Below are 23,190 nucleotides of genomic sequence, written 5' to 3'. Positions count from 1 at the left end.
TAAAGTTTGGTAAATGTGCAGGTGGAAAAAACATCAACGTAGGACCTATAGAAGGGGTCTGGAGTGAGAGAAATATCCAGGGCAACATATTAAGACTTGTCTTATTTGGGCATGTGAATATTTCTCATTCACATGGAAGAATTTTCAGGGGGAGAAAATCTGTGTTCCTTCTTCTTCCATCCCTATTTGTGTCAGTTTCCCTCCTGAGCTTTGCTTGTCTTGCCCTTTCTCTGGACGAGGGCTTGACTCTGGGTCTTGTCACATCTCACTCGTGCGTGGGGCTCTTAGGTTCAGCAGGCAGAGAGTTGTGTGACCTGGGGCCATGTGAGTCTATCTCACTAGAGATGCTTTGTGCCATTCAATTCCTCTAAGCCCTGACCAGTTCATACCGCAATGATTGTGTTTCTCTCTTGTACCCAGGGAGAAATATGGCAGGCTTTACCGTGGGAGATGTACACACAAAATATATTTTCAGGATGAATGGAAGCCAAGTCCCATCTTTCTCCTTCATCCATTTCTTTTTGTCTTTCCCTTCTGCCTCTTGATATTTTTCTTGACCATTTCCCTCAATTTTTCTAATTCTCTTTAATACTTATACACACCCACTAAAATGAGCATGGCGCCCATTGGGAAGAAAACACTTCATGGCACTATTTTTTTTCAACCTTTGTTAAAAAACGATCCCCATTTAAGCAGTGACAGCCAGGACTCCGTAATCTGTACATACAATTTAATCCTTTAAAGAATCAGCAGGGCCCACATCAATCAAGAGCCTTCATCAACTTGTAAAAACAATATTTTGATTCAATCAGATTCAAAGCCCTGAAATTCTCAGCTAATTAATGCAAGGTCACTCGAGGGCTGTGCAATGGTAGCTGGAACAGTGGTCAAATATTTACCCTGGGCACACTCACACATCTGCATCACCAAAGGACCTGAGTGATGGTCAAGAATAGATAATGCACCTATGGCTGCAGCACGTTTCACCTGGCACAAGCATGTGGACAGATAATTATTACAAAGGGAGGAAAAACGAGAAATGATTCTTCCGTCATCATAGACACGCACGGAAGTAAAAGTCTTTTAAAGGTAAACGGATGGGGACCTGCCGACACCCTGCTGACAGTTCTGTTTTAACATCTATGTCCAAGAGCAGACAGCTGTTCTTCGTAATCCTCCTTAGAACATTCAAACTAAACAACATTAAAGAAAAAAAAAAACTTCAATTTTAGGTTTAGGGGTACAAGTGTAGGTTTGTTATACAGGTAAACTCACGTCATGGGGATTTGTTGTACAGATTATTTCGTCACCCAGGTACTAAGCCTAGTATCCAATAGTTTTTTTTTCTCTGCTCCTCTCGCTCCTCCCCCCTCTCCATCCTCAAGTAGGCCCCAGTGCAAAATAAATGACATGTTTAAAACCTCATAAGACAGCAGATTCAATCCATGGGATCTTTTAGTTAGATCTAGATTCTAATAAATTTACTTTGGTTTGCACCTTGAGACACTTTGGAACTCAATGTATTTTGTAGGGGAGGAGGGTGTGGGAGCAGTCCCAACATCTTAGTGGCTCTGCTTATTTCTAAGTGTGATTGCTGAGTATGTGAACAGGTCTCTACCAGCAAAAACATGTATGATTTACTTACACAAATGCAGACAGAGAAAGCATCAAGACATCTTGTTACTGATAAAAAAAAATAATACTTTGTATTTTTTCCCTTAAAATATGGGAGACAGGTAGGCAATTGAAAGAAAGTTCAGGTAGAAATGGTATCTCAGCCACTTCCTTCTTCTTTACTTTTGGTGTCTCCTGTGAACCCTTTAAAATGGCACATGGTCCTGGTTCTAATATTGTACTACAGAGTTTTACAAAATACACTGACTAAAGAGTATATCATACCTCTCTGTAGTATTTCTTACAGCTGCATAGCAGTCTACAATTATCTCAAAATATATAAAGTTACATTTAAAAGCTCATAAATTGTATAGCTATAGAATAGACACAGAACTGAGCAGGCTATTTCTTATGTTGCTAATTAATCACTTCTGCTCACCTGCCTGTCCCCCAGTCCCCACTTCCCAACCTCCCAAAAAATTCTTCAAAGAGCAAACACTAGGAGACTGTGGACAACAGCTTTCTCTTTCCTCAAGATTACGGGACTGAAGGTATAATTTTGTTTTTAAAATTCTGAATTTATCTTCAATAAAAGAAGCAAAAATCTAAATTTTTTAGAAGAAATCAATGATTTAAATGATGGTCAGCTTATTTTCTCCTTATGCTCCCCCATAGTTTTATAGTTTTTACCCTACGAACCTTAATAACTCAGTGAAGAGTAGCAAAATAATTTGTATGGAAGAAACATCATAGTCACAAACACATTCCAGGTTAAATATCAAACCCATTCTAAATTAGGCTACGGTGGTCATTTCATTGATTCTCAGCAACATGCAGACTATAAACTTTTCCAATGTTGAGCTTGCTGACTGATGTCAATCACTCCGGCCAAACTGGTTGTTGAGCAATCAGCATTGATCACTACGACAGACCAAATGGATGTGTGGCTCTGCTCAAGCCCAGCATTTTGCAAATATAACACAGCTCAGATTCATAGGATGCTGCCAAGATTATTTTTTTTTAAACACTCAAGCTGGTATACCTGGGGTTACTTGATAAAACATTTGGACTGACTTAAATAGGTACTTCTGTCAGACAACTGATTAGATTGATTTTTTTCCCACTGTATTAACTGGTTATTTGGATTTTCTACACACATTTAAAGACTTATGGAATCATAGATACATAGAATTTTAGCACTAAAGATGTCTTTAGAGATCATATATGGTCTAGGGCTTTTGCTCAAGTTTCGTAGATGTTAAATGAAAAAAAAAAGGGAAGGATATTTTCATTAAATATGTTTGGGAAACTTTGAGCAAAGAAATTCAGTTGTTTGGTTCCTAGTTTGCTCAGAGGCTTTACAATGCTAAGAGGCTTTATGATTCTAAAAGAGGGGAATATAATATGCAGGTTCTTCCAAGCTTATAGTCAACACAAACACTAAGATGTAATACAAACTATTTCACAGACAAGGAAAGAGACACCCAAGGAAGTGGTGTGTTTTATTTAAAATACTCCCACTTATAAGGAGTTAAACTAGAATCTAGGCCTCCAGATTCCCACTCTACTCCTTTTGACTGAGGCAAATGTGTTTATTTTTATTTTTTATTATGAAACTTTTCAAACATATTTAAAAGTAGTGAAAATAGACAGCAACATCTATAACCCCATCACTCAGATTCAATAATTCTCTAGATTTTGCTTTACTTCTTGCTTTATATTTTGTGTCTATATAAACCAAAAAACAAAATTCTAAGGCTCCCAACCATCTGAATGTACTTCTCCTCTCAGCCAAAGGCATTCCAAAGTTAAGCTGAAAAACGAGTTCAGGCCGTGATAAGGGAGAGCTGGACATGCCTTGTTACACCCTCTTCCCAGTTGGAATTACTGATGGAACAGACTCTTTATGTCTGATAAGAAACATTTACAATCTATTCTCTCTGAAGCCTGCACCTGGAAGCTTCATCTGTGTGATAAAACCTTAGTCTCCACAACCTCTTCTCGTAACCCAGACGTCGCTTTCTATTGATAACTCTTTCAACCAATTGCCAATCAGAAAATCTCTGAGTCCACCTATGACTTGGAAGCCCTCTCACTTCCAGTTGTCCTGGCTTTCCAGACCTAACCAATGTGCATCTTAACATGAACTGACTGATGCCTATGTCTCTTTAAGATGTATAAACCCAAGCGGTACCCTGACCACCCTGGGCACATGTCATCAGGACCTCCTGAGGCTGTGTCATGGGTACATCCTTAACCTTTGACAAAATTAACTTTCTAAATTGATTGAGACCTGTCTCAAATACTTTCAAGTTCACAAATACATATAATACACATTATTATAAAATGTGTATAATATATAAATTACAAATTATTATAAATACATATATATACGCGCGCACACACACACACACATACATATTTAGAGACAGAGTCTCACTCTGTCGCCCAGGCCAGAGTGCAGTGACATGATCTCAGCTCATTGCAAGCTCCGCCTCCCAGGTTCACGCCATTCTCCTGCCTCCGCCCCCCAAGTAGCTGGGATTACAGGCGCCTGCCACCACACCCAGCTAATTTTTTGTATTTTTAGTAGAGACGGGGTTTCATCGTGTTAGCCAGGATGGTCTTGATCTCCTGACCTCGTGATCCACCTGCCTCAGCCTCCCAAAGTGTATAAATTTTAATTATAAAAATATTCTCCTGTATATGTAAAAAATATTCTCAAATACTTTTGGGTTCACAAATATATATTATACATATTATATATATACACACACTTATATAATGTATTGTAAAGTATATATAATGTATAATGTAATGTATTATAATGTGTAATATAATGCATAATATATTATATAATGTATTATAATACACACATATATATTTTAAATATATAAATACATAAAACATTATCCTTGGACAATGTATAAAAAATTTACCTGTTATAAATATTAAATGAAAGCATCCTGTCTTTAGTATTATGAAGAAATAATTATTCTATTAGGTGTCTTAAAATAGTGATCATATAATTTTATAATTTCCTCTCTACGTGTTAGCTGGAATTTTTCTTTATAAGAGAATTTACTGGCTGGGTGCAGTGGCTCAATTCTGTAATCCCAGCACTTTGGGAGGCCGAGGCGGATGGATCACAAGGTCAAGACCATCCTGGCCAACATGGTGAAACCCCTTCTCTACTAAAAATACAAAAATTAGCTGGGCATTTTGGCATGTGCCTGTAGTCCCAGCGGCTCAGGAGGCTGAGGTAGGAGAATCTCTTGAACCTGGGAGGCAGAGGTTTCAGTGAGCTGAGATCATGCCACTGCACTCCAGCCTGGTGACAGAGCGAGAGTCCATATCAAAAAAAAAAAAAAAAAAAAGAGAGAAGTTTCCCTTATTAACTGGCACTATCTAGTTACCTAGACATACCACTCGTATAAGAAAGACAGGATAAATGCTTTTTTTTTTTTCTTTTAGTTGCCTATCTTTCAGGGTAAAGAATTAATTCTAATGGTATTCAATTAGTGATGCATTGGTTGTGGTTGCTTTTGGTTTGCCATCTCTCTCTGTCTCTCTCTGTCAGCACTCCCCTGCCACCTTTTATTTGAAGGTTACTGGGCTTAAAGTATTTCCACTCCTTATTATTTTTGATGCTCACAGTGTCCCATTTATTGCCTATAGGAACCCATTCATGGTTTTTTGTGTTCTTTTGACATGACCCATTAGACTTTATAGTTTCTTTGTTTCCTGGCACAACAAGATATCTTGCTGTGACCTTATATATTTCTTGCCACAGGCTGAAGCTAGCCAGCCTTTTAAGAAGCCTTAGTTCCTTTCAGTGGGGAATGGTATTTAGAGATCATAATCTAGACACAAGGTGTGTTCATTACTTTGGGGTTGCCATTACTTTTAGACCTGTTCAGTGGACAGATCTAGGAAATGCTCATCTTGTCTTTTCTAGAAAAATGTTCTTTATTTTCTCAATTTTTTTAACTTTCTCAGTTAAGCAATGGTGAAACTACTGGCCTTCTTCAAGTATTTTCAACAGAGGAAAATATTTTATATTATAATATAGGCAGAAACCCACCAACATAGAGAATAAAATAGTGGCATTAATGAAAGAATGGTTCACCTTCATTTATGTTTATGATTTCACATGAAATATATTAATTCCTTCCAAAGTCCTATCTACATTAAAATTTCAACTACAGCAGTTGTAAACAAAGCTTAATTATTTCTACTTTCGTATACTGTTTGTATAAGTGGTATTGTTCTGACTCCTTTATTCACATTTGAAATCAGATTTGTCATTTACAGGAACAAAAATTGTTTTACACTAATGGACCCTTGTTACATTCAAATAGGTCCTAAGAATCAAGCTGAAGAATTTAAGTACAGCAGTGATTTTTGAAGTATTATATTTAAATAGTTATTAATTCTATTATGAGAACTGTAAATGGCTAACATTTGCATTACCATCCATGTCACTGGTCAAGCATAAAACTTAGAACGTCTTTTCTTTTCCTTTTTTTTTTGAGATGGAGTCTTGCTCTGTTACTCAGGCTGGAGTGCAGTGGCATGATCTCAGCTCACAGCAACCTCCGCCTCCTGGGTTCAACCAATTTTCCTGCCTCAGTCTCCCAAGTAGCTGGGACTACAGGCATGTGCCACCAGGCCCAGCTAATTTTTTTGTACTTTTAGTAGAGATGGGGTTTCACCATGTTCGCCAGGATGGTCTCGATCTCCTGACCTCGTGATCCACCCACCTCAGTCTCCCAACGTGCTGGGATTACAGGCGTGAGCCACCGCACCCAGTCTTAGAACGTATTTTCTATTCAAAGTCGTGAACTGGGTACGTTTATATGCTTCCCCTTCCTTTCCTACATTATGGCTTTTCAAAAGAATGGTAGCATAATTATACTACAATAGATGATACAGACCTAAACAATGGCTAGAAATTCTGGAATACAAAAAGTAAACAGAGTCTCAGCTTACTGGAGAAATGAGAGTGAGAAAAACTGTGGCACAACACCCCAGAGGCAAGAGCATTTTCCCTAAAGGAGCTGTGGAGAAGTCTGCCATGGCGAAGTGGGAACCCTTGTAAATATGTTCTTCACATTAGCTTTCACTCATCTTCCATGAGGTTGTCTAAACTTTATAAACCTAAAGTTGTGATGCATTCACTTCCACAAAACCCCAAATGGACAAATAACATCTCATTGCTACATACCTCTAACATTCTTCACAGTTAGGATACAGGAAGATAGAAAAAAAAATTAAGCCTAAATCTAATGTTAACTATTTATTTTTATTTTTGAGATGGAGGTTCACTCTTGTCACCCAGGCAGGAGTACAATGGCGTGATCTCGGCTCAACACAACCTCCATCTCCTGGGTTGAAGTCATTCTCCTGCCTCAGCCTCCTGAGTAGGTGGGATTACAGGCGCCCAGTACCACACTCAGCAAATTTTTTGTAATTTTTTTAGCAGAGACAGGGTTTCACATGTTGGCCAAGCTGGTCTCCAACTCTTGACCTCAGGTGATCCACCCGCCTTGGCCTCTCAAAGTGCTGGGATTACAAGCATAAGCCACTGTGCCTGGCCATTAACTATTTTTTTATCTAGACTTCCCATCTGAACCCAACTCTTGCACTGGAGTTATATCAGATGATACATAGCACGAGTGCTTAAGAAGCCGATAAAATCCACACGCTCAGATTTGGGAATTCGTTCCAAGTAGTAACAACCTTGCGAAGCTCCAGTCATTGTTGTACTGCCTTGATTTAAGTTAAACTGTAGCATTTGACTAATCCAAACATAAAAAGCTATAAGATTCATTTTTTTGCACTAGTCTTAGGATGTAGGAGAATTAAAACTGCAGGGTTGTGGGAAGTGTCTACATACCACAGCTTTCCCAGCTATGGGGACCCTGACATGGCCTTGGAAAATACTTCCAAAAAACTCAGCCTGAAGTGACAATATCTGGGCCAATCAGGTTCCTTTCCTTTTCATCTGCTACCATTCCTGTACATCCCTCTTTCCCAAGAAAAGAGGGAAAATATTCCAGATGAATATGCTCCCATTTGAAACAAAGCTAGAAAATCTAAATAAAAGTTTTTGAAATCCACAATTAATCTTACAAAAGAAGAAAGGAAACCTGTGGTACTAAGGAAAAAACAGGCTGAAAACCAGAGAGTTAATTGCATGAGCTGACACTGTGGATAGTGTAGTAAGAATAGGGCATGCATTTCAAATTTAGGATCCCAGAGATACCAGTTTTAATCACTAGGTAGAGATAGAAAATAAGATTGTGTGTCCTGTGTGCTGTGGAGTTAAAATAACCTCCACATAATTTTGGACCATCAAAGAAATGTTGCCATTCTCCTCAGGGAGATAATAATGAAATTTATTGCTACCTGGGATTTGGGTAGAAAATAAGTTATACTTGTACAGGCAAGACAAATCCCAGAAATTAATGCACTACAAAATCTTTCTAGATAGATATGCTCAATTCAATTCATGTAACAAATGTCCCACTGGAAATAAACTCACAATTGACAAAATATAGCATAAAAAAACTATCTTGAAAGAAAATCAGCAAAACTCAATAAACAGAGTATTAAGACCCTCTAGAACTTCTAATAAAACTGGACAGATTCTGATCAGATTCTGATAGAGACTGTAATATGAATGTATACAAAATGATTAACACTATATAAGAAATAATAAAAAGCATAGGAAAAAATAACTCACTATGAAACATGAAAGGGCAAATCAAAAATAAATAGTACATTTACTAATTTTTAAATATATGCTTAGACATTGAATTCTAAAATCTCAAAAAACAGGCTAAAGAGCAGACTGGAAATAGGTGAAGATAGAATTAGTGAATTGGAAGGTCTATCTGAATAACTCATGCAAAGCATAGTACAGAAAGACAAAAGTACAGAAAATGTGAAAAGGTGGTTAAGTAAGATTTAGAGAGATAAGTTCTAACATACATTTAATTGAAGTACCAGACAATGAGAAAGAAAGCAAATGAGGCAGAGGATGTGTTTAAAATAATAGACAAGTAATGGAAGTCAGATTAATAGAGCCTAGTAAATCCTAAGTAGAACAAGTAACAGTAAATCCATATCTAAACTCCTCATAATAAAATTTCAGAACAGCAAAGACAAACAAAAGACCTTAAAAGCATATAATGTATCTTCAGAGGAGAAACAGATGGACAGCTGACTGCTGATCATCAACAATGGAAGTGAGAAGCCCATAGAATACAATCAGCAATATGTTAAGAGTAAGTAACTAAAAGTATACACTTCAACAGATAGTGGGGGAAAAATATTTTAAGAACAAAGGTGAAAACCAAAAACAGCTTGCCAACATCAGGGCATTACTAAAGGAAAGTCTAAAGGATATACTTTGGACATTATGAAAAATTTTTTAAGTCAAAGATGAAGATGTGATAAGGTCAGGTCATAGCCATGGGCAAAGATTTTATGATGAAATCGTCAAAAGCAATTGCAACAAATGCAAAAAATTGACAAATGGGATCTAATTAAACTAAAGAGCTTCTGTACAGCAAACAAACAATCATCAGAGCAAACAGACAACTTACAGAGTGGGAGAAAAAATTTTGCAAACTATCCATCTGACAAAGGGCTAATATCCAGAATCTACAATGAACTTAAGCAAATTTACAAGAAAAGAAACCCATTAAAAAGACGGCAAAGGACATGAACAGACACTTCTCAAAAGAAGACACACATGTGACCAAGAAATATGAAAAAAAGCTCAACATCACTAATCATTAAAGAAATGCAAACCAAAAAATGAAATACCATCTCATACCAGTCAGAATGGCAATTATTAAAAAGTCAAGAAACAATAGATGCTGGTGAGATTGTGGAGAGACACAAACACTTTTACACTGTTGGTAAAACAAACAGCCCAGGTGCAGTGGCTCACACCTGTAATCACAGCCCTTTGGGAGGCCAAGGTGGGTGGATCACGAGGTCAAGAGATTGAGAGCATCCTGGCCAACATGGTGAAACCCCATCTCCACCAAAAATACAAAAATTAGCTGAGCGCGGTGGCATGTGCCTGTAATCCCAGCTACTTGGGAGGCTGAGGCAGGAGAATTGCTAGAACCTGGGAGGCAGAGGTTGCAGTGAGCTGAGATGGTGCCACTGCCCTCTGGCCTGGCAACAGAGCGAGACTGCATCTCAAAAAACAAACAAAACACACACTAGGGCTTGTCGGGGGGTGGGGGCAGGGAGAGCATAAAAAACAAATAGCTAATGCATGCCGGGCTTAATACCTCGGTGATGGGTTGATAGGTGCAGCAAACCACCATGACATGTTTACCTATGTAACAAACCTGCACATCCCAGACATGTATCCCAGAACTTACGACAAAAACAAAACAAAAAACAACAAAAACAAACAAACAACAAAAAGATGTGATAAGGAATAAAAGGCACAGGGAGTGAAAACTACGTGTGTGAATCTAAAGAAACATTGACTTGATACGTAATGACTTGTGGGATTAAATGAGTAGAAACAAATCATGGCAGCAGCAGTTGGTAGGTAGTATGTGCAGTTAAAATGTTTCAAGGTCTTGGATGATTCAGGAGTAGGAAAACGTATTGATTAATTTTAGAATTTGAATAACTTATATTTAATTAACAAAAAGAAAGAAAAAAAGGCATTTAACTTCCAGAGTAGTAGTAGAGAAAAATAAACATGGGATAACCAACTAATCCAAAAGAAGCTAAGAGAGAAATAGAATGTATATGGAAATACAAATATAAAATACAAAATAAGATAATAAAACAAAATAAGAAAATTCTAAACTAAGAAAATAGACATGGACTACAACTATATATTGTTTTTAATAGGCATATTAAAACATACACAAAAGGCCAGGCATGGTGGCTCATGCCTATAATCCCAGCACTTTGGGAGGCTGAGACAGGAGGATCACCTGAGGTCAGAAGTTCAAGATGAGCCTGGCCAAGATAGTGAAACCCCATCTCTGTTAAAAATAAAAAAAAGTAGCCGGGTATGGTGGCACATGCCTATAATCCCAGCTACTCAGGAGGATGAGGCATGAAAATTACTTGAAACCAGGAGACAGAGGTTACAGAAAGCTGAGATTGTACCACTGCACTCCAGCCTGGGTGACACAGCAAGACTCTAAATAAATAAATAAATAAACAAACAAATAAATAAATAAATAACCATACAGAAAAGTTGGAGGTAAAAAATGAAAAAAAACAAAAACAAAAACATAAATGAAACATTTTGGGAGGAAAATAAGCAACCTACCACAGCTATACTATTATTGGACAAAACAGACTTTAATTTAAAAATGTACTATGAATATCAGTTCCTAAGAAAGATTTTTGAAAAAATAAAATGTACTCCATGACACAGTCTCAAATATATAAAATAAAAAGTGATAGGATTACCAGGAGAAACAAGCACATCAACAGTCATTGATGAAGGTTTTAACTCATTTGTGTTATTGGCAGATGAGGCAGACAGAAGATCAGCAAATACACGGAAGATTCGAAAAACACAGAACTAAAATTGACCTAATGGACATATTGTTTTACCACGTGAAGCAGTTAGTATTAGATGACTTAAAAATTGTCTGAGGTTAGTGAAATTGATATCTTATATATATTCTACAGTCTCTTTAGCATTTTTAATAGAATTCTATTCCTTAATTTTCTTTGATAATTGGGCTGTTTTTGCTATTATTTTTTCCACTATGTAAATACTGACTTCTTCCAAAGAACGCTGAATACTTTTAAAAAATATGAATTTAAACAGACACAAGATGACTGAAACAGGCTGGAGCATCAATTTTGCCTTTGGAGATGGCTCTGTGAAAGAAAGAGAGAAATTTTTGCCTGGTTCTTCAAAATTACATTCTGAAGAACTGAGTCTCAAAGGCCTATGAGAGGTCCAAGTCTGTCTCAAAAGATCAATTCAGAACCATGATAAAAGCTATTTCACAAATTACAATTTGAAATTTGTGACAATGCCTTAACATCAGCAATAGGGAAGATGAAAAATTTAGGCAAGTAAATATACCAGCAGATAAAATACTTTTTAACAAACTGAGATGTTTGGAGGTATACATATTGCTTTTCAGAGGGAACCATAATTGGTGACAAAACTTGGTTGTATAACAATTGCAAATGACCTGGACAATGGTTAGATGTTGATGAAGCTGCACCAAACATGACCAAAACCGTAACTGTTCCCAAAATGCTTTTAGTGACTGCATTTAAGCAACAGAGATTGAACTAAAAGCAAGCTGCATTGGTTACCAGACATATTCCCAAACGTTTGCATGCCAACACTCCACCACACTCATCATAAATTCCCATAGCAAAAGCAACAGAACTGGGCTATGACATGTGTCCAGCATTCTCACCAGACTTGTATCCAATGTGTTGCCACTTTTCTCAGGATTTGGAGCACTTTCCAGTAAAGAAAACACACCCAATGGAGAAATAGTAATTGGAGAGTTTGAGTAATTCACAGTCTAAAAATGTCAAATTTTATTAAAATGAAATATATCATGTAATAGTCCATTCCAAGAAAAACTATCAATGCTAATTGCATACACTTTAAATAAACAAAACATCCTTTTCAAAAAAAAATGCAGAATTTTCATTTTGACCTGTACAAACAGCAATTTCATATAGTACAACTTAAATAAACATAGTACAACATACCAACCACAGAACAGAATATACATTATTTTCAAGTACTTATGGAACTTTTACAAAAATGGGGCACACACTGGGCCACAAATGGTAAAGCAAATATCAGCAAATTTCAAAGGATTGCAATGACAATGTTCTCTGAATACGTGTAGTTAAACTAAAACTCAACAACGTAAAGGTAACTAGGGAAACTCCTATGAATCAGGAATTTAGGAAACATTCCTAAAGAAGAAAATCCATAGATCAAAGAAAAGAATCATAACAAATTAGCAACTATTAAAATTGAATGACAATGAAAATGCTGAACTACATTTTAAAAGTTAACGAATGCAGATAAAGTTGTACGTAGAAGAAATGATACCACTTTAAAAGTTTACAAAGGAATACACATCTATCTGAAGAAAACAGAAAAAAAGAATAAGGTACGTCCAGAAAGCTCGGATTTTTAGATCTAACTATGACTGTATAAGAAAACAAGAGGCGAGGTGGCGGGCGCCTGTAGTCCCAGCTACTCGGGAGGCTGAGGCAGGAGAATGGCGGGAACCCGGGAGGCGGAGCTTGCAGTGAGCCGAGATAGCGCCACTGCACTCCAGCCTGGGCGACAGAGCGAGACTCCGTCTCAAAAAAAAAAAAAAAAAAAAAAAGAAAACAAGAGAGAGGAATATATTCAACACCCCAAGGACATGCAATATTCAAATTTCAGACCGTAGAAAATTCTCTATAACAAACTGTTTCTCTTTAACAAATGAACTGCTGGGGGTTGGGGAGAAAGAAAGATCAAGAGAGAACGTGGGGAGATCTAGACATAGACAGAGAGACACAGACAGAGGAGAAACATTTAGAACACAAGAGAGCCCAAAGTCTCGTTCAAATAAAAATTGATTTTAAAAAATGAACTTGGCCGGGCACAGTGGCTCACGCCTGTAATCCCAGCACTTTGGGAGGCTGAGGCTAGCAGATCATGAGGTCAGGAAATCGAGACCATCCTGGCTAACATGGTGAAACCCCATCTCTACTAAAAATGCAAAAAATTACCTGGGCGTGGTAGCATGCACCTGTAATCCCAGCTACTCAGGAGGCTGAGGCAGGAGAATCGCTTGAACCTGGGAGGCGAAGGTTGCAGTGAGCCGAGATTGTGCCACTGCACTCCAGCCTGGGCGACAGATAAAGACTCTCATCTCAAAAAAAAAAAAAAAAAAAAAAAAAAAAGCCAGATATGGTGGCATGTACCTGTATTCCCAGCTACTTGGGAGGCTGAAGTAGGAGGATCACTTGAGCCTGAAAGGTTAAGGTTGCAGTGTGCTATGATCACACTACTATACTCTAATCTAAACTGGGCAGCAGAGCAAGACGCTCTTTCAAAAAAAAAAAAAAAAAAGAATACACCCTGTCTTGTGCATTTGACTTTGGAACCTAGTAAAAGTATAAAACAGCAATAAATTAGAAATGCAATGCCTAAACACTGAAAGTAAAATGAAACAAGTGACGCTAACTGTGTAACTAGTTGGAAACATTACCTCTCAGAGAAGAACTATTCAAAGTGTTTTTAAAAAACAAGTTGATGGTACAGCTAAATGGAATATACTCTAAAAGTTCACCATTTTCAATAATTGTATTGGTGGTGGTAGTGTTCGTATTGTTATGCTGAGATTTTTGTACATATATGGTAGGATAAAGAAAAGGAGCAATCCTATTGGCATAGGAATTTGGAGCACGGGAAAAAGGACCAGCAGATGTAGAGGTGATGTAGGTGAGTAAAAACCTGCAGCTCTGAATTTGAATTGGGAGTATCTGTGTGAACTCATGATATAAACAAAACATTTTCCAACATTATCTATTAAAGACACCTAAAGACCATAACGGACCTACTACCAATGAACAGGTCTAACATCCAGATTGTGTCTCTAATTATTCTTCCCAACCAATAGGAACCAGGGCTCATTGGAAAAATAATTGATTTCCCATCTGGGGCAGGAATTGTACAAGATGAGCACGGGACATGCTGGAAAACAAGAATGGTGCCAGTGACGACAAAGGCTAAATCAAAAGCACACAGGAACCAATTCAAAGGGATTCCCACTGGCTACAAGGGGGTCAAGAGCAGCAACAGTAACAATAACCTAAGCACACAGAAACACATCAATATATTTAAATCCAAGAGTTCACAGTAACATTTTTGATGACACTGGCCATCATTAGAGTATTTGAGAGAACCAACTCATTATTTTGAAAACTGGAAATGCAGGGAAATAATCAAGTGTTTGTCAGCGTACAAATTTTACCTGTAATCGGGTATTTGCTGGGGAGACGTTTTTGTTTAGTTTTGTTTTGAAAAGTTTTCTAAATAACAAATAGAAGGCACGTCATAGGACACTGCCATTTCACAATCACTAATGAGCCAATGGATCAAGGTCATGATCACCAATGGCTATAACATCACAACAAGGAAAATGAGACATCATGTGTCATCTCCTAATGGGGGATGATATCTCATCCCCTATAAAGTAATTTTTGGGAAAAAAAAAAATCAAACCAGTATGCAGCTAAGCCTGTAGATCTAACTATGAATTTACGCAAAATACAGGAACAAAGCACATTAAATGACAAGGGGATGCAAAGAGCAAAATCCAAATCTTGGGAAAAATCTACAGAACCAATGCCTCAAAAACTAGAAAATAAGCCAGGTGTGTGGCTCATGCCTATAATTCCCAGCACTTTGGGAGGCCGAGGCGGGCGGATCATGAGGTCAGGAGTTCGAGACCAGCCTGACCAACATGGTGAAACCCTGTCTCTACTAAAAATGCAAAAAAATTTAGCTGGGCATGGTGGTGGGTACTTGTAATCCCAGCTACTCAGGAGGCTGAGGCAGGAGAACTGCTTGAATCCGGAAGGCGGAGGTTGCTGTGAGCCAATATGGCACCACTGCACTCCAGCCTGGGCAACAAAGCAAGACTCTGTCTCAAAAAAAAAAAAAAAAAAAATCCAGAAAATAAAGCAGAGGGGGCAGGGCATGGTGGCTCACGCCTGTAATCCCAGCATTTTGGGAGGCAAGGCAGGCAGATCACGAAGACAGGAGATCGAGACCATCGTGGCTAACTAGCAAAGCCCTGTCTCTATTAAAAATACCAAAATATTAGCAGGGTGTGGTGACAGGTGCCTGTAGTCCCAGTTACTCAGGAGGCTGAGGCAGGAGAATGGTGTGAACCCAGGAGGCAGAGGTTGCAGTGAGCAGAGATTGCACCACTGCACTCCAGCCTGAGCGATAGAGCCAGACTCTGCCTCAAAAAAAAAAAAAAAGAGAAAAGCAAACGGAGGGATGGGGAATCTATAGATCAAAAGAGTCTCAGGAGATCTATCAATGAATGAAATGGATGTGGATCTTGATTCAAGGAAATGGTAAAAAAGAAAATTGAGACAGTTGGGAAAATGAACACTTAGTGGATATTTGATGATATTAAAGGATTGTTGTTAATAATTTTTAGGTATAAACTGTTAGTTGGCTATATTTTGTAAAGAAGTTCTTGGCCAGTGCGGTGGCTCGTGCCTGTAATCCCAGAACTTTGGGAGGCCGAGATGGGCAGATCACCTGAGTCAGGAGTTCAAGACCAGCCTGGCCAACATGGTGAAACCCCATCTCTACTAAAAATACAAAAATTAGCTGGGCGTGGTAGTGTATGCCTGTAATCCCAGCTACTCGAGAGGCCAAGACAGGAGAATTGCTTGAAGCCAGGAGGCAGAGGTTGCAGTGAGCTGAGATCACACCACTGCACTCCAGCGTGGGTGACAGAGTGAGACTGTCTCAAAATAAACAAAAACAAAACGACAACAACAAAAGAAGTTCTTCGCTTTTGCAGAGATACTCAGATGGTTGCAAATAAAAACATGTACAGATTTTTTCTTTAAATAATCTGTGGGGGAGAGAAGGGCGTGGGATGTGGAAGAAATAAGATATTATGAATTGACGATTGCTAAAACTGGATGATGGTACATGAAGGTTCATTATGCTATTTCCTGTACTTTTGTATATTTTTTAAATGTTCCAAAATAAAGTATAAAAATAAAAACTACCAACTTTCCATATTATTTAGAGATATATACTAAAATATTTATGAAGCAAATGGCATACTGGCTGGCCTTATGCCCTGAAAATAATCCTGGGGCAGGGGAGAGTGGGAGGAAATGTGGATGAAACAAGATTGACCATATGTCAGTAACTGTTGAATGTAAATGATAGGGGCCTGAGGGTTCATTTTACTCTTCTTGCTACTGTTACATATGCTTGGAATTTTTCATAATAAAAAGTTTTTTTAATAGAGAAAAATAGAAAGAAACAATAAAAGAGCAGAAATAAATGGAAATTGAAAAAATACATATGCAGAGGAATAATTCAACAAAACTCGAATCTCTAACTTTTAGAAGATTAATAAAAACAAAGAAACTACTGGTAAGACAAGAAACCAAGAAAACAATGGGAAATATAAAAAACAGTATTAGTAATGAGAATGAAAATGACTTACAGATGTGCAGATGTAAAAAATAAGAAGAGATCATAAATAAGTTTATATGAATAGATTTGAAGATTTGGATAAAATTGACAAATTCCTAGAAAAATACAACTTACCAAAAATGGTACAAAAAGAAAAAGAAAATATATTCACCATGAACACTGAAAAACCAATTGAATCAGTAATCAAAAATCCTCCTACAAAGGAAACTAAGGCTTCAATGGCTTCACCAATGAGTTTTACCAAATAACCAGGGAACAAACACTTTTAATATTACTCAAATTATTCTGAAGAACAGAAAAAATGGAACAGTCTTCCAACAGATTTTATGAGGCTAGCAAAACCTGGATGTCAAACTCCGACAAGGACATTGTGAGAAAGAAAAATTAGGGAAAACATCAATCAAAAAATAGGTGTAAATTTCTCAAGTATGAGCAAACTAAATCTAGCAACAAATAAAAATGATAACATATCATAACCAAACAGGTTTTATCCCAGAAATGAAGAGTTTGTTTATCATTAGAAAATTAATTACAGCTGACCCTCCATTTCTGCAAGTTCTGTGTTTGTGGATTCAACCAAGCATGGATTGAAATATAGTATTCAGAGGAAAGGAAAGGAAAGGGGAAAGGGGAAAGGGGAGGAAAGGAAAAGGAAAAGCAAAAGGGAAAGGAAAGGAAAGGAAAGGGAGAGTGAGGGAGGGAAGGAAGGAAGGAAGGAGAGGGAGAGAGGGAGGGAGGAAGGAGAGGAAAGGAGGGAGGGAGGGAAAGAAGGAAGGAAGGAAAGGAAAGGAAAGGAAGAGAGGAAGGAAGGAAGGAAGGAAGGAAGGAAGGAAGGAAGGAAGTGGGAGGAAGGGAGGGAGGGAAGGAGGGAAGGCAGGCAGGCAGGAAGGCAGGCGAGGGAGGGAAGGAGGGAGGGAGGGAAGGAAGGAAGGAAAGTGAAGAGAAGAGAAGGAAAAAAGAAGGAAGGAAATTATATGCAAATACTACGACCGTGTATATAAAGACTGTGAGCATCTGCAGATTTTGGTATCTGCAGGGATCCTGGAACCAATCTCTTATGGATACTGAGAGATAACTGTACTGTAAGTCACCACATTAACACATTAAAAAGAAAAATGATACAATTAACCCAATAAATCAAAAAAGAACTTGATAAAATTCAAATCTATTTATTCAACATAAAAACTTTTAGCAAATTAGAAATAGTGTTAAATATCCTTTGTCTGATACAACGTATTTACCCATGTCAAACTCTTTTTAATGGTGAAATACCGAAAGCTTCCTATGTGAAACGGGAATTAAGAAAGGGTGCCCACTCTTGTTACTCCTATTCAACATTATACTGGAGGTCACAGCCAGTGCAAGAAGAGGCATGAAAGGTAAAAATGATTGAGAGGCTGAAACAAAATTATTTATATAAGACATGACTGTGAAAGTAATATAATAAAGGAAATCTAAATTGAAATTAGAATTAATAGGAGAGTTTGGCAATATTATACTGACTCAATGGACAATAAACAATTATATTTTTATAATCAAATTGAGTTATCAAATTAAATTTTTAAAAGATATGTAAAATAGTATAAAATACAGCTAGAAATAAATCTAAATATTTACTGGAATAATTTAAAATATCCAAATAGAGAACCATGCCATATTTATAGATGGGAAGCTTCAATAGGTAAAAATATAAAAACAAAAGTAAATCAATTACCTCCCAATGGATGTATAGCTTGCAGGTAATTTCAGTGAAAATCCCAACCAATAGAGGTTTTATTAGTGAAAATTTACAAGACTAATTAAGACAGAATTAAGACTGGGAGGTGATAGGACTTATCTTGCCAGAATTTTCATAAAGCCATATTAATCAGAACAGTGTGATACTAATGGATAGAAGATAACTTGGCCAATGAAACAGAATAGAGTCTAGAGGTGGAGTTGGGAATACAGAGCTCTAGATAGGTAACAGAGGTGACATTGCAGAATCAGTGCAGAAAAGAGGAACTTTTCAATAAATGACGCTGGAACCACTGGCCGCCCACAAGCCTAACATTGATATGTGATATTTTATCATGTAGTTCCAAATATTTTCTAATGTCCATGACAGTTTCTCTTCAAGCCATGAAATACTTAGAAATGTGCTTTTGTTTCCAAGATAAGATTTTCATGTTTTTGTTATCATTATCTTTTTGTTATTAATATTTGTGTATGGTCTGAGTACAGGGTCCAATTTCATCGTTAGCCATGTGGGAAGCCAGTGTTCTTATAACTCAGGTATGGACCCACAGTTCCATTTCCTGTCAATACCCTGGAGAAGTCCTTGCACAGGTCTCTAAGGGAACACGGTCCCATGAGGATGAGGAACATGAGGGGTTTTGTTATGCGGTTGCTTGCACAAGCAGGAAGATGTTACACAGGATGCTTTCTCTGAGAGTAATGGAGCTCATTATCTCTCCTTTCCTGCACACAAATAACTTCTCCCTCTGTCTCCCTCTTTCTGTCAATCACATCACCATCATCCCTGTTACCCAAGCTCGAGACTGCTCACCCAACTGTCCATCATCATATTTACTTCCGCCTCTGCTCTCTTCTTCCGGGTCAGCACATCCCATGGGCCGGATCATGGCCTCCAATGTCCTCTAGCAAAGTGTACCAAGGACTGCTTGCTTGCTAAATCCAATGGACTATTTTCAGTCCTTAACTTCCTTGACCTCTCAGCTGCATCAAAAGCATCGACAATTCCCCTCCTGAAATAGTATCTTCCCTTGGCTTCCATGACTCCTTTTTTTCTGGTTTTTACCTTACTTCTTTGGCCACACCCTTTGCTCCCCTTCACCTGCTCATTCCATAATTGCTCAGGCGCCATGGTTCTGGGCTGGGCCTTCGTCCATTTTGACTCTATTCACATTCTGCGTGTGATACATCTCGTGGTATTAATTACCATAGATATACTGATGGCTTTGACACTTATCGAAGCCCAGATTATCTTGACTGATACCCAAATTCGTGTCACTTTACTGATATCTCTTCTTAAATATCTCCCAAGAGCCACAAAGTCACTTGAACTGACTTTACCATCTTTCCCCCTCAATAATCACCACTCCGAACTGGTCTCTAACTCACTGAACTATGCATTCGGTTACCTATGCCTGAGAGCCATCTGTGGCACCTTCCTCTCCCTCACCTCTGCATCTCATCTGTCCCAAATCCCAGTAGACTGTATCTCCAAAGTGGCTTTCAAATCAGGTATCTTCTCTCTATTTCCACTGCCTTATGCCACGCCACTGTTTTCTCTCTCCCGACCATTACTTTATTTTATTTTATTTTATTTTTTGAGACAGAGTCTCGTTCTCTCGCCCAGGCTGGAGTGCAGTGGTGTGATCTCAGCTCACTGCAACCTCCACCTCCCGGGTTCAAGCAATTCTTCTGCCTCAGCCTCCTGAGTTAGCTGGGACTACAGGTGCATGCTACCACGCCCGGCTAATTTTTTGCATTTTTAGTAGAAATGGGGTTTCACTGTGTTAGCCACATGTGAGTCTCCATCTCCTGACTTTGTGATCCACCCACCTTGGCCTCCCAAACTGCTGAGATTACAGGCGTGAGCCACCACACCCGGCCTCGACCATTACTTTCTAATCTCTTTTTCATAAGACTCCAAATGGGAGTGTTGCTAAACTATAGCACTGTCATTGCCTCCAGGGTGGAGTTTCAGCCTGCTCCTGTCTCTGTGTAGCTTCCTTTCTGATCTCCTCCTGCACCTCTAGCCTCACTGTGCTGGTCATCCCCACCTACTACTTTTCCTCCTGCAAGAGGATTTCTTTCAGCCTTCCCTGATGGCCCTAGCCTATGAACCTCCAAACATGTTGCCCAGAGCAACTTTAGTGCCCTCTTCACCACCTGTGCTCCCATCTCAGCTTTAATATTACTCTTTCCAAAAAGCTTTCCATGGTTAGGATAAGCATTTCTCCTCTATGTTCCATAGCATCCATCATAGCACGTTCAATCATGACACTCAACTTCCATGATCTATTTCTCTTCTTCTCTACTGAACAGTAAGCTTCTAGTGGGTAAGAAACGTCACTATAACTCACTATTCTATTTCAGATCTGCTATAGTCCTTAGTGTCTAGTAGACAATAAATATGTGCTGTACAAATGAAGAAATGAATGAAGGCATCCTACACACTTCTGCCATATTGATTCTACTTAAAGCCTAAAGCACAACCTATCACCTCTCTTAAAAAGAAAATCAGTGACTCCTCAGTAAATGCTGAACAAAAGTTCAGATGTTTTAGCTAGGCATTCATGGTGTCCACAGTCTGCTCCAGCAGACGTTTCTGGATATTGTTCACCACTGTATGTTCCATTCTCTAGTCAACCTGAATGACGCATATTTCATGGTTGTGTGCACCACTGATTTGCACCTCCCTGCCCTGGCTCGGGTTCTTTTCCAACCTCTTTCAGTACATTATCTCTATGCATCTCAGTGCTACTTAACTTCTCATTTAGAACCCAACAACCACGTCAACTCTTCCATGATGCCTTCCCCAATCTTACCCTCTGGAAATTGCTTCCCCTTCTGTTGACCTTCCATAACATTTGGTCTGTATATTTCTTTTGGGCCTCATTACTCTGTCGACTATCTATTTAGGTTTGCCTTCTCTCACTCAGGAGGGCAAGTTCCTCGAGGGCAGTTAGTGTATCTTTTTGAAAATCTGTGTGGCCGGGTGCGGTGGCTCAAGCCTGTAATCCCAGCACTTTGGGAGGCCGAGACCGGCGGATCACGAGGTCAGGAGAGATCGAGACCATCCTGGCTAACACAATGAAACCCCGTCTCTACTAAAAATACAAAAAAAATTAGCCGGGCGAGGTGGCGGGCACCTGTAGTCCCAGCTACTCGGGAGGCTGAGGCAGGAGAATGGCGTAAACCCGGGAGGCGGAGCTTGCAGTGAGCTGAGATAGCGCCACTGCACTCCAGCCTGGGCGACAGAGCGAGACTCCATCTCAAAAAAAAAAAAAAAAAGAAAGAAAATCTGTGTGTACTGGGTTGAATAGGGTCCCACTAAAATTTGTGTCCACCCAGCCCCTCAGAATATGACCTTATTTGACAATAGGGTCTTTGGAGATGTAATTAGTTAAGATGAGGACATATGGGATAAGGGTTGGCCCCAGACACAATGACTGGCATCTTTTCACAAAGACCATGAGAAGACACAGAGAGGAGAGCCTCATGGGAAGATGGAGGCAGAGACTGGCATGATGTATCCATAAGCCAAGGATGGCCAAGGACTGCCAGCAGCCACCAGGAGCTAGTGGACAAACATGGAACAGATTCCAGTCTTAGGTATTCAGAGGGAGCACAGCTCTGCCAATACCTTGATTTCAGACTTCTAGCCTGCAGAACTGCGAGGAAATGAATTTCTATTGCTTTTAAATCACATAGTTCATGCTAACATAGTAAAGCAAACCTAGAAACTAATACTGGGCATCCAATAGAGTTCAGTATAGCTCTTGGGTGTGAAGTTCAGCAACTGCTGCATGAAAAAATGAGTAAATGTTGAAGCTGGCCTTGTGTGGCTCTGGAGCATATAGTGACATTATTGCTATGACCGCTGGGATTTGGGATGGTCAGTAACAGCTCCCAAATATCTCTTCATGAGGGGGAACTTCAAATGTGATTCAATATGACAGAGGAGACCAAGGGCTCCTGTTAGGCTGCTAAGGAACTCCAGGAGGTTTGGATTCCAGTGCAGTTCAGAAGGGAGGGACAGGACAATTGGGGAAGGCAGGTTCTGTGAGACATATGAGACTTCTCAGTAAAACAAATTTCTGCATTTCAGGGAGCTCGCTAGCTTGCATCTACTTTTATTTTCTCTGCTGTTTTCTCTCCATCAGATGCCTTCTCCAGGACAATTTCTTTTGGCTTAGCTAGGTCAAGCCATAACACCTCTTCTCCAAAAATCTCAGTTCATAAGTATTTTATTTTGATGGTCAAGAGTAGGCTATACATTTCATACTGTGATGCTAGAATACCATTCTTTTTCTTCTTTTTTTTTTTCTTTATGTATTTTTTTGAGACAGGATCTTACTCTGTTGCCCAGGTTGGAGTATAGTGGCATGATCTTGGCTCACTACAGCTTCAACCTCTCAGGCTCAAGCAATCCTTCCATCTCACCCTCCTGAGTAGCTAGAACCACAGGCACGCATCACCATGCCCGACCAATTTTTTAAATTTTTGGTAGAGCCAGGGTCTCTCTGTGTTGCCCAGGCTGGTCTCAAACTCCTGAGCTCAAGCAATCCTCCCACCTCAGACACCCAATGTGTTAGGTT

This window comes from Macaca nemestrina, chromosome 18 (genome assembly GCF_043159975.1).
Source record: "Macaca nemestrina isolate mMacNem1 chromosome 18, mMacNem.hap1, whole genome shotgun sequence".
Classification (NCBI taxonomy): domain Eukaryota; kingdom Metazoa; phylum Chordata; class Mammalia; order Primates; family Cercopithecidae; genus Macaca; species Macaca nemestrina.
The sequence above is the reverse complement of the archived record's forward strand: the minus strand, read 5'-3'. Positions refer to the sequence as shown.